We start from the raw sequence: 12,858 nt of genomic DNA, 5'->3' as shown, positions 1-12,858 counted from the left end.
AGTCGCCGTTGGCACTTAGGCTACAGTTTTGTTTGCTTGCCTGTCCACGAGATTCTTACAATTCCCTCCCTTGGCTATATGTTGTTAGATAGATCATGAAACCTTTCTGATAGTTTTGTTTAATTCGGTCCCTTTAAAACACGAATACAGATGGGCTGGCTACGCACTTGCAAGTCTTGCCACTGAGCTAGCACTTAGCTCTCTAAAAACACAAAACATTACATGCTAGCACTGTGGCCTATGCTGGTATACCAATCCAAAGAGAAAAATAAATTTCAGTGTGGACAATACTCTCCCCCACTCAAAACACACGGGATATAAAATCCTCACCTCTCCAACTCATGCATGTTATAAAAAAAGGGTAGCAATTTCTCCATTTTTAAAATTGTCTCAGATTAATCTAATTAACATATCTATACACTAATTATGTCTAGGTATTTACATATATTTTAATTCAGAAAAAATGATACATATTTTTCGAAATGGAGGGAGTACTATAATACAGTAATAGTGTAACTTATGCAGCAAAAGTTTCACCTAATTATAAATTTTAGTATTTTTTGCTTGAAGTTGTTTCAAGAGAATTATATTATATGCAAATACATTTTTGCAGATGAACCACATGATTGGCTCATACTCGAGATTCAGAGTAACGATCAAAATAATATGATAAGCTAAGTTATCTTACAAGAACATATTTAGCGGCCATCACAAAAACTAGAGGTCACAGTGAGGAATCTTTGTGCACGTGTTCACTTGTGGGTCCCACATGCAGTACAATTATCTTGTAGCAAGAAGTAACCAAGAAGTATTGTTTCTCTGTGCGAAACGTGGAACTAGGATGCCATGGAATCACTGTATCTGATGCAGACTTTGTCTCCTAAGGGCATCTTCAGCCGCAAGACACATTTTATTGTTTGCACGCGTCTGTTTGCGTCGCGTCGCAGATGCTGAAATGATTTTTTTTGTTCGCGCGTCCGTCTACGTCTTGGGACGCATTTTTTTGTTTTTGTGTTTTTCTTCTCTTTTCCATTTAAACATAGTTCCAAATATTATATATTGGAAGATTATTTTACACAAACTAACACGTAGTTTGGAAACCATGTTCGGCTGCAAATGCGCCGGCTTGACGCCATCGACGAACTCGGCAAACTTGTCCGGGAGCCGCTTGATGCCGAGTGGGTCATCGTCGATGCGGAGGAGAAACTCGAAGCAGCGGTCCTCCTGCGAAGACGAGGAGGGCGCTTGCGACGGCGAGCATGGGGCCGTAGCTGCTCCACCACGGCGGCCCCTACCTCGGCCCCGGGGGCGCCCAGGGCCGCGGCCTGGACCACCTCGCCGGCCACCAGGACCCGCCATGGACTTCCTCCCGGGCCTGGCTGCGTCGCAGGAACACCTAGGCGGCGCTACGGTGGAGCTTTGTGGCGGCTAGGATTTCTTTGGAGGAGTGGATGAGAAAGAAGAACGCGCGCCCCCTTTATATAGGCCGGAGCATGCGGTGTCCGCGGGACGCGTGCCGTCGCCATTAACGTGGTTGGCGGAGGTAGGCTGCGGCCGCTCGGCAGCCGAGACATCGCCATTAACGTGGCGCAGACTACCGAAGTGACGCAGCGGCGCCAGTCGCTGACGCGTTTGAGAAGACGCATCGACGCAAGGTTGCTGCCAGGCGGGGCCGACAAAACGTCCGCCAGACGCGAGCGGACACTTTGCTCGTCCGCGCAGCGTCCGCAGAGACGGATCCGAGGCGCATATTTGGGCCAGGTTTGCGTCTCTGCGGACGGCCCGGTCACTTTGCGTCGCCCCGCTGGAGGTGGTGCCAGACGCATTTCCAGTCACGGTGGACGAAAACGGTCGCTCAGCGTCCGTTTGCGTCGCACCGCTGGAGATGCCCTAAATGACACAGTGTGGGCTCGAATCTCAATGGCATTGAAGGGGGCAGATAGAGAGTGACCTACGCATAGGTGTACTTAGAGCATCTCCAGTCGCGTCCCCCAAACCGTCCCCCAAACCGCGCCGAATCGAGCGTTTGGGGGACGTGTTTTGTTCGTGCCGCGTTTGGGGGACGTCGCTCCCCAGCCGCGTCCCCCAAACGCCGCCCCCAATCAGAAATTCAAATAGATGCATTCAAAAGAGATCGTTCCCGCCGGTTCGTCGCGATCGGAGTAGCGGCGATCGATCAAAGTACCGGGCGTGCGATTATATTACGGACCGGTGGTGCATGCAAATTAGAAGAAGGGGTTGGTCGACGGCGTCGTGTCCCGAGTCGACGCAGGCCCGTCGAGCACGACGACCTCGTCGCGATCTGCCTGTTCCTCGTGCATGGTGCGTCCGCTCCGTCGCCGACGCGGAGGCCGACGCAGGTGTAGCAGTAGAAGACGCGTCGCCCTGCTCTTGCTCGCGCTGCCGCCGATGCCGATGCCGCTGCCGGGGCCGCCGCGTCCGCCGCCGCCATTTTGGCTTCGATGTCGTCGAGGATCCGGCCTTTGAAGAAGTTGTGCGCCGCTCGCGTCCGGGGAGACATTCCCTCCGTCGACGTTCTCGGCGAGGGACATGTCGTCCCTGCGTTTCTTGAGCTCCGGCCTTCTCCTCTTGCCTCTTGAGCAGCTCGGCCCACCTTTGGTCGGCCTTCTTGTCGCGGGAGATAAAGGTCGAGGAGACGTCGGCGAGGCATTTCGTGATCGACGCCTGCGTCTTCTCGGACGACGCAGCGTCGGCCAAGGCGGCCTTGGCAGCCTTGTTGCCGCATGGGACGCCCTGCCGACGTTGCCGGCGACGCGTCCGGATCAATGGCGTCCTTCCCCTTGGACAACGACGAGCGCGTCAACTTCCATTTCTCATTCACTTTGAGCTTGCCATAGCAATGCGTCAGCGCGAACGGCTTGTGACCATCCGAGTACTTGGCGTACAATTCCATAGCCCGATCAAACTAACCAAAGAAAGCGAGAGTCATTTCATCGAACAGAATGTGGGCGCTACGGATTATGGAAGAAACGAGTCGTACCGGTTGGCCGACGTCGGCGCCGCTGTCGCCTCCGGTCTCTAAGTCGTGATGGTACCCATGGAAGGAGTTCACCGACGCCCGGATGATGGCCCATCGCGTCGACATTGCCTTCTCGGCTCCTCTTCATTGGCACTTTCCGGTAGTCGCCGTTGATCGGCTTGCGCTCATCGAACTCGGCCTTGATCCTCGCCCAATACTTCCCGCCTTTTTGGTTGGCGCCGATGATGGAGTCATGGCTCACCGTCGCCCACGACTCGCACAGACAAAGATCTTCCAGAACCGTCCACTTCGGGCCTCGTGTGCCCGACGCCTTCTTCTTCTTCTTCTTCTTCCTCACGCCGTCCGCGTCTACCTCCACGAGATCATCGTCACCGGCACCCTCGTCGTCCTCTTCCTCGCCGCCCTCTTCCTCGCCGCCCTCTTCGTCCTCAACGTCGTCCTCCTCGTCGTCCTCCACCCCGTCCTCTTCCTCGTCGTCCTCCTCCTCAACCCCGTCGTCCTCCTCGGCACCGGCGCCGTCGTATTCGAGCGGACCCCTGCGGCCGGTGAAAGGGCCGCCGTCCGGACCGGGTCCCGGCTCGCGTTGCTCGTACGCCGGGGAGTAGAGGTTGTTGGGGTTGAAGCCGCCGTGCGGCGGCGCATCCTGGTAGTGCGGCGACAAGTTAGGCGTCACGCACCCGGGAGTGGCGGAGGGGCCGTCGTTGTAGAAGGCGGCTTGCGACGGAGAGAAGACTCCCGGAACGTACACCGGCACGTTCGTACTATATGGGCTCGCGTTGGTGGCGGCGATACACCCGGCGATTATGCGCTGGTGCTGGCGCGCCGCCAGAGCCTTCTTCTCCGGCTCCGCCGCCCTCCGTCCTTTCCGCTCCGCCGTCGATAGCTTCCGGCGCAGGCAATCTTGCTGCCATTCATCTTCGGTCATGCCTTCGGGCTTCTTCTTCGCAGCCGGCGCCTTCCGCGGCTTCGCGAACGGCGCTTTCGCCCCTATCGTCGCATTGCCCGGCGGCTTCTTGGCCGCTTTCTTCGCCATCTTTTTGGGGGCTGTCGGCGGCGCCATGGAATGGGGAGAGGGTAGCGGCGGCGGCGGGTGCACGGCGGGAGGGAGAAAGAAATCGGCGGGATAGGAGAAATGAATCGGCGGCAGGATATGTTTTGGGAGGCCCGTGCGCGGCGATATAGGCGCGATTTGGCGGGAGCGGCGGGATTTGGCGGGAGTGTGAGACGAATTTTCCCTGTGCCGCCGACGGGTCGGGCCCGCGTCGGTTGGCCTCGCTTTCGTTGTGTCCGGCGTCCCCGGTGCGTCCCCGTGGGACGGGGACGGGCTCGGGGCGCCGGACACCGTATCGGGGCGCGCCGGACAAAAAAGGGCTTTGGGGGACGCGGCTGGAACGCTTTTTTTGTCCGGCGCGCCCCAAATCGCTTTGGGGGACGGTTTGGGGGACGCGACTGGAGATGCTCTTAAACATTTCCCCAGGTTGATCTAGCATGATGAAACGGTGAGGATCTTGAGAGGGGATAGGAAATTGGCGGGGGGAATCATGAGACTAGAATAGAGACTTATTTAGGGTCATTTTTGCAAAGTATTGCCTACATGGCACCAACAAATGCGCCACGCGGGCATGTCAAATCACATAGGTCCTCCAATGACACACATAACAAATTTTTGGGACTTGGATATGCATTTTCATAGAAGTAGGACTAACTTGGCAGCGGTCTAGTACTTTTAAGACCTCCGTTGTATTTTACTCTTGGATGTACTAACTCTGAGTTTGCCAAGACTAGTAAATTTCAAGTTGGTGGGTGTCTACACCAAATCGAAACCCAAACCGAAAGTCGTTCCACAACACAATGTTTGCATGTCACCAGTTTTTCCTCTATATGCAAAACGCATAACTATATGTGTCAAACCACAAGTTGGCTAGAGCAGAAGTAAGCGCTCAGCAACCAGAGAATAGTTGAATGTCCTGAGACAACATGCCAAAAGCTACTATCTCTGTTTATCAACACATTGCATGCAACTTTTGTTGAAAGTTAAATATTGGAAAGTTGACAAAGTAATGCGTGTTTGATGACAAACATTGAGATGATAGTGACGGTGACCGTTGCAGTTCGTAGAGCATAGCCCTAAAATAACAAGGGTAGATCTGAGTAACCCATCATCGATTTTTTTTTCGAAATGAGGGAAATATCGCCCCAGCTTCTGCATTCAAAGGATGCACACATCTTTTTTTATTAGATTATTCACAAAATATTACAAGAACAATACAAAAGATCAACCTCGAAGCCACATCACTAAACCTACAGTGGGATGAAGGTAATGATAATACACCAACTCACATCATCCAAAAACCAAATGCCTTCTCAAACCGCATAATAGGAGGTGAGAAGCACATCCAGTCAAGCAGACTCTCCGCGCACGCCAACGCACACGCCACAGAATTTGTTACCGCTGTCTTCCTCGACTCCATCTTCAAGAGGGATCATCGCATTAACCTTGCAAGACCCGTCGTCGATGCCACCATGACGCCAGACAGCTCCACCATCATGCACGCATACATCATCCCGCATCCGTCATCGATGCCCTGCAGCACCATGCCACTGAGACTCAACGCCAACAATGTGGTAGATGAATACCACTCCACCAACATCCGCCAACATCCAGCAGCTGCTCCAAAAACGATGCCCCAAGAGGTAGAACGACGCTGAGCGCGCCGCCATCTTCCGATCCGGGAGACCCAGATCTAGGGTTTCCCCCGGAGCAGCGCGAGTGGTAGATGCAGGCTGCGACAACGATGCCTTCAAGAAGGTTACGATGTGTAGCGTCGCCATCGCCCGCCAAGACCAGAGTCGGAGCACGGTTTTCACCGGCAGCCACGCATCCCCACCTCGCCGAGCGTAGTGCCGAGGCAAGCAGATGGCGTTTCCTTGAGCCACCACCGCCGTCCCTCAGATGCCGTATCCGTAGAGGACACCGTCGCGCCACCGCCGACAAGATCCAGGCCCGGCAGCCTAGATCCAGCCAGCAGCGAGCCGCCGCCGGCCCCCCACGCAGCCGCCGTCGAGCCACCTCCTCGCAGAAAATGGCCGAGCAACCACCACCGCCCTTGCTGCCACCTGCCCGCGCCGCCCGGAGACGTGCAACCACCACCGTCGCCCATCGCATCGGCGCAGCATGCCATGCCCGCGCCGGCACGCCGTGGCACCCGACGGACGGGCCACGCCCTGTCCCGGGGAATACTTCCCGCACCCCTCCACCCGAGCCAGAGGACGAGAGAACCTCACCGCCGCCGCCGCCGACCGGGCTTTGCCCGGCCGCGCCCTCAGGCAACGGCGAGGGAGGAGAGGGGAGGGAGGAATGGGGCCTGGCAGCGGCGGGATTAGGGTTCCCCTGGTCGCCACGCGAGAGCGACGCATGAGGGAGACTTTGGCTAACTCACCCCATCATCGACTAAAAACATGGTTTGATTATGTTGTTTCTCTGCGTTTGTACTAGGAGGCGTAAGTTATGGAATTGTTCCACAAGTTTTCTGATGTTCATCGAACTCTTGACGCATGTACTTTTCTCCACGATCAAACTGTTAGAGATATATTTGATATAGATATATTAGGTAGTCTAGGATTTGTAATCTCTACCTACCATATCTCTAGAAGAGCTATCTTAGCCTCCAAGTCTTGTACCACAATATATACTCGCCCGAGAGGTCAATACAACATACAACATATTTCACTAATCTCTCTCTCTATTGTTGTACATGGTATCAGAGCGGCGCCGATTCTAACCTAGCCGTCGCTCAAGCTTCCGCGCCGCACAACCCCCGGGAAGGTCGATCTCCATGATCTACTTGAAGGAGATATGCCCTAGAGGCAATAATAAAGTGGTTATTATTTATATCTTTATGTTTATGATAAATGTTTATATGTCATGCTATAATTGTATTAACCGAAACATTAGTACATGTGTGATATGTAGACAACAAAGAAGTCCCTAGTATGCCTCTTAAACTAGCTTGTTGATTAATGGATGATTAGTTTCATAATCATGAACATTGGATGTTATTAATAACAAGGTTATATCATTATATGAATGATGTAATGGACACACCCAATTAAGCGTAGCATAAGATCTCGTCATTAAGTTATTTGCTATAAGCTTTCGATACATAGTTACCTAGTCCTTATGACCATGAGATCATGTAAATCACTTATACCGGAAAGGTACTTTGATTACACCAAACGCCACTGCGTAAATGGGTGGTTATAAAGGTGGGATTAAGTATCCGGAAAGTATGAGTTGAGGCATATGGATCAACGAGTGGGATTTGTCCATCCCGATGACGGATAGATATACTCGGGCCCTCTCGGTGGGATGTCGTCTAATGTCTTGCAAGCATATGAATAAGTTCATAAGAGACCACATACCACGGTACGAGTAAAGAGTACTTGTCGGGAGACGAGGATGAACAAGGTATAGAGTGATACCGAAGATCAAACCTCGGACAAGTAAAATATCGCGTGACAAAGGGAATTGGTATCGTATGTGAATGGTTCATTCGATCACTAAAGTCATCGTTGAATATGTGGGAGCCATTATGGATCTCCAGATCCCGCTATTGGTTATTGGTCGGAGTGAGTACTCAACCATGTCCGCATAGTTCACGAACCGTAGGGTGACACACTTAAAGTTGGATGTTGAAATGGTAGAACTTGAATATGGAATGGAGTTCAAATATTTGTTCGGAGTCCCGGATGAGATCCCGGACATCACGAGGAGTTCCGGAATGGTCCGAGAGAATAAGATTCATATATAGGAAGTCATATTCCAAGTTTGGAAATGATCCGGTGCATTTATGGCGAGGTTCTAGAAGGTTCTAGAAAAGTCCGGAAGAAACGCACTATGGAAGGTGGAGTCCCGGAAGGACTCCACAAGCTTGACCAGCCAAACCCTAAAGGAGGAGTCCCAGGTGGGCTCCACCTAGAGGTGGCCGGCCACCCCACCTCAAGGAAAGGTGGGAGTCCCACCTTGAGTGGGACTCCCTCCTTGAGTAGGTTTCCCACATATGGGAGGTTTTAGTGTTGGGGTCTTATTCGAAGACTTGGACTACAACTCTTGGGGCTTCCACCTATATAATGAGGGGCATAGGAGAGGGGCTGACCACTTCAAGCCTCAGCCTTGGCCGCACCCCTTAGAGGGCCGGCGCCCAACCCCCTCTCTCCCCAAACCCTAGCGGTCTCTCTCCTCCACCACATCCCGCACGCTTAAGCGAAGCTCCGCCGGATTTCTCCACCACCACCGACACCACGCCGTCGTGCGCTGTCGGATTCAAGAGGAGCTACTACTTCCGCTGCCCGCCGGAACGGGGAGGTGGACGTCGTCTTCATCAACAACCGAACGTGTGACCGAGTACGGAGGTGCTGCCCGTTCGTGGCGCCGGAACCGATCGTGATCAAGATCTTCTACGCGCTTTTGCAAGCGGCAAGTGAACGTCTACCGCAGCAACAAGAGCCTCATCTTGTAGGCTTTGGAATCTCTTCAAGGGTGAGACTCGATACCCCCTCGTTGCTACCGTCTTCTAGATTGCATCTTGGCTTGGATTGCGTGTTCGCGGTAGGAAAATTTTTGTTTTCTATGCAACGTTATCCTACAGTGGTATCGGAGCCGTGTCTATGCATAGATGGTTGCACGAGTAGAACACAATGGTTTTGTTGGCGTTGATGCTCTTGTTATCTTTAGTTTGAGTACTTTGCATCTTTGTGGCATAGTGGGATGAAGCGGCTCGGGCTAACTTTACATGACCGCGTTCATGAGACTTGCTCCTCGTTCGACATGCAACTTGTATTGCATAAGAGGCTTTGCGGGTGTCCGTCTCTCCTACTATAGTGAAGATTCAATTTACTCTTCTATTGACAACACTAGTATCACCGTTGTGGTTCATGTTCGTAGGTAGATTAGATCTTACTCGAAAACCCTAAACCACGTAAAATATGCAAACCAAATTAGAGACGTCTAACTTGTTTTTGCAGGGTTTGGTGATGTGATATGGCCATAATGTGATGATGAATATGTATGAGATGATCATTATTGTATTGTGGCAACCGGCAGGAGCCTTATGGTTGTCTTTATATTTCATGTTGAGTAGTATTTCAAAGTAGTTGTAATAGTTGCTACATGAGATGAACAACCATGAAGACGGCGCCATGGATCTTGACGCTACGCCGATGATGATGGAGATCATGCCCGTTGATGATGGAGATCATGTCCGTGCTTTGGAGATGAAGATCAAAGGCGCAAAGACAAAAGGGCCATATCATATCACATATGAATTGCATGTGATGTTAATCCTTTATGCATCTTATTTTGCTTAGATCGCGACGGTAGCATTATAAGATGATCCCTCACATTAATATCAAGATAATAAAGTGTTCTCCCCTCGTATGCACCGTTGTACGAGTTCGTCGTTTCGAAGCATCTCGTGATGATCGGATGTGATAGACTCAACGTTCACATACAACGGGTGTAAGCCATGTTGCACACGCGGAATACTTGGGTTTGCTTGACGAGCCTAGCATGTACAAACATGGCCTCGGGACAATGGAAACCGAAAGGTTGAACACGAGTCATATGGATGATATGATCAACATGTTGATGTTCACCATTGAAGCTACATCATCTCACGTGATGATCGGTTTTGGTGTAGTGGATTTGGATCGTGTACCACTTAACAACTATGAGGGATGTTGTATTAAGTGGGAGTTCATTAGTAATTAGATTAAAACATGAACTAATTATCATGAACTTAGTCTGAGTAGTATTTTGAATTAATTTTGTAGTATTGGCATCCGTTTACTACTATGCGCTAGTCTTGTAATTGAGATAGAAATTCTGTTAAAATCTGATAAGAAACTTTACGGATTGGTACCGTATTGTTAAAGAATCAAGAATTGATTAAGTCCTATTGCAAACTTTTAGTAAACCTCACATTGTTGATTCAAAGAGCTATGGTTTCAATTAGTACCTAAAGTTATCTTGTCTCCGTGAAACTTGAAGTTCAAATCTGTTTGAAAAGTAAGGAGCTGAAAATTTAGTTTTCAGAAATAATCAAGGTATGAGATATAAGTGATATCTAAGACCTTATTGCAAGATGATAGAATATAATTTGGTGAGACTACATAAACTCATAAGTTTTATGGGAATATACGAAGGTTGAAGACGCAAGGCGTCACAATCCTCCAACTATTGGGGCACTAAAGATATTCGCATATCCATGAAGTGACCATCCTTAATATGCACCGTTGCTAAGACTCGTCGTTTCGAAGCATCACGTGATGATCGGGTGTGATAGATTCTACGTGTGCATACAACGGGTGCAAGCTAGTTTTGCACATGCAAATACCAAGGTTAAAACTTTACGAGCCTAGCATGTACAGACATGGTCTCGGAAAGTCGTCATGATATGATGGATAAAATTATGAGTGAAATTGTTCATCATATTACAAAGTTACTAATAAGTGAAATCTAGAACACTTGTCATATGATGATCAACTTCAAAGTAAGAACCTCAAGGTTATTGGTATTTGACCAACAAACCTAGAAGTTATTGATGTTGAAGTGTTTTTCCGAATAATGAGGAAAGCTAAAAGAGAAACCGCAAAAGATATTCGGCAAAAAGATAAGAAAAGACTAGAAAGTCTAGCTCGTGTGTATATAAATGATATACATGTTATGGTTGTATTCCTAGTTAAGTCACACAATGAAATTCTTGGGTATTAGTACTATATTGGTTGGTATGAAGTGTCATACAAAACAACGCAATACAAGAATACAATGGCCTAAGTGACTGACAAGGAATATGATAAGAATGCACGCCTGGAACAAAATAAAGTGTTATTATGTTCGTCGTTAGCATTCTATCTTGCCCTTAGAATTTATAATAAAGAACTTAATAATTGTTATTTTGTTCTTGTCAAATAAAAACAATGAGTTGTTCAAATTATGACATTACTCCATGTACGATGGATAAAGTTATTATAAATTTTAATGGTGAAACACACATACATAACACTGACGCTAAAAAAACGTAAGGCAAATGATTTGAATTCCACTTATTTGTGGAACCGCCATTTAGGTCATGTTGGAAAGGAACGCATGAAGAAACTCCATGCAAATGGATTATTGGAGTCATTTGATTTATGAATCATTTGGCGCTTGCAAATCTCTTCTAAAGGAATGACTGAAATACCGTTCATAGGCCAAGTTTTGAACGGGCAACTAACTTAGTGGAAAAATACATGATGATGTATATGGTTCACTAGACATAGTTGTGTGCGGGAGATTCTTCTACTTCATGAAAACTTCAAACAATGAATTGAGTATATATATGTGGATATATTCGATAAGGAAGAAGTTTGAAACATTTGAATGGATTCAAATAATTTTCAGCATGAAGTGGAAATCATCGTAATAGAAAAGTCAAATATATATGATTGGATCATAGTGGAAATATTTGAATTACTAGTTTTAGCGAACATCTAAGAGAGTTATGAAATTGTTCTACAACTCACATTTCTTGGAGTATCATAGTGATGATGAAGTATCCGAGAGATGTATCCAAACCTAGTTGGGTCAATGATGATATAAAATATTAATGCCATTATATTTTTGTGAATTATGCTTTAGTGACTACCGCTTTTACACTGAATAGAGCATCATCATGATCCGTTGAAATGACACCATACGAGTTATGGTATGGGTATAAACCCTAATAGTCTTTCTTTAAATTTTGGTCTAAGAGTTTACAACCAAAATCGGATGAATGTCTTTGTTGGTTATCCCAGAGATTTAATTGGGAATTCTTCCCACGAGACAAAGACAAAAGTATTTGTCAATGTTTCTTATTTCCGAGAAATTGTTTCTAGTGAAGTATTTGAGTGGGAGGACAATATAATTTGATAAGGTTTATGAACCTGAGCATAATAATCAGAGTAGCGCAGCATCGGAATTTGTTTCGGAAGCGGCTACGACGATCATGGCTCCCATGACTACAAAGTGTTTTAGCCATGGAGATCGAAGTACATATTGAACCTTGTAGGTATGGTTTACTTTGTGATCAAATAAATGATTTGTGAACAAAGGATTGATTTTGAATAATGATAAACCAACTACAAACAAAGAAGTTATGATGGGCCCTGACTCCGTTAAAATGGCCATGCGCCATGAAATCCATAATAGATGAATACTTTTTGAAAGTAAATGGATCTATAGACTTGGATGAAATATCCTTAAAGAAGCTCGACTTGTCGAAAAATAGTTTACGACAAAGTTCAAAGAGTTGACTACGATAAGATTAGATCTTCCGTAGCAATGCTTATAGTCTATGTGGATTATTCTAGTAATCACTACATATTTCTTTTATGAGATATGCTAGGATGGCAAAATACATTACTTATCAGAAGTATGTATTAAAGGTGTATACAAAATACAACCAAGAGTTTTGCCTGTCCGTAGAATACTAGATAGGTATACAAACTTCAATTGGATGAAGTGAGTATCGCGGAGTTGGAATCTTCACCAGATGAAATAGTCAAAGATTTTTTTGATTTCATCAAGAGACGATGAAGAGGCTTGTATTTGCAAGATATTAAGTGGGAGCGCTGAGACATATTTATAATACTTTATGTAGGTGACATATAGTTGGTTATAAATGATGTAATTATATACTTGATTAAAAGGTTTCATTGAGAAATTAATGAAAGGATATGGACTGAAACATATTTAGTGTCAAGATCTATGAAGATAGATTGAAACACATAATAAGTTTAAGTCAAAGTACATAGAATGGATATTGAAGTAGTTCAAT

The sequence above is a fragment of the Lolium rigidum genome, chromosome 4 (genome assembly GCF_022539505.1).
Source record: "Lolium rigidum isolate FL_2022 chromosome 4, APGP_CSIRO_Lrig_0.1, whole genome shotgun sequence".
Classification (NCBI taxonomy): Eukaryota; Viridiplantae; Streptophyta; class Magnoliopsida; order Poales; family Poaceae; genus Lolium; species Lolium rigidum.
This window is presented reverse-complemented; position numbering follows the sequence as displayed.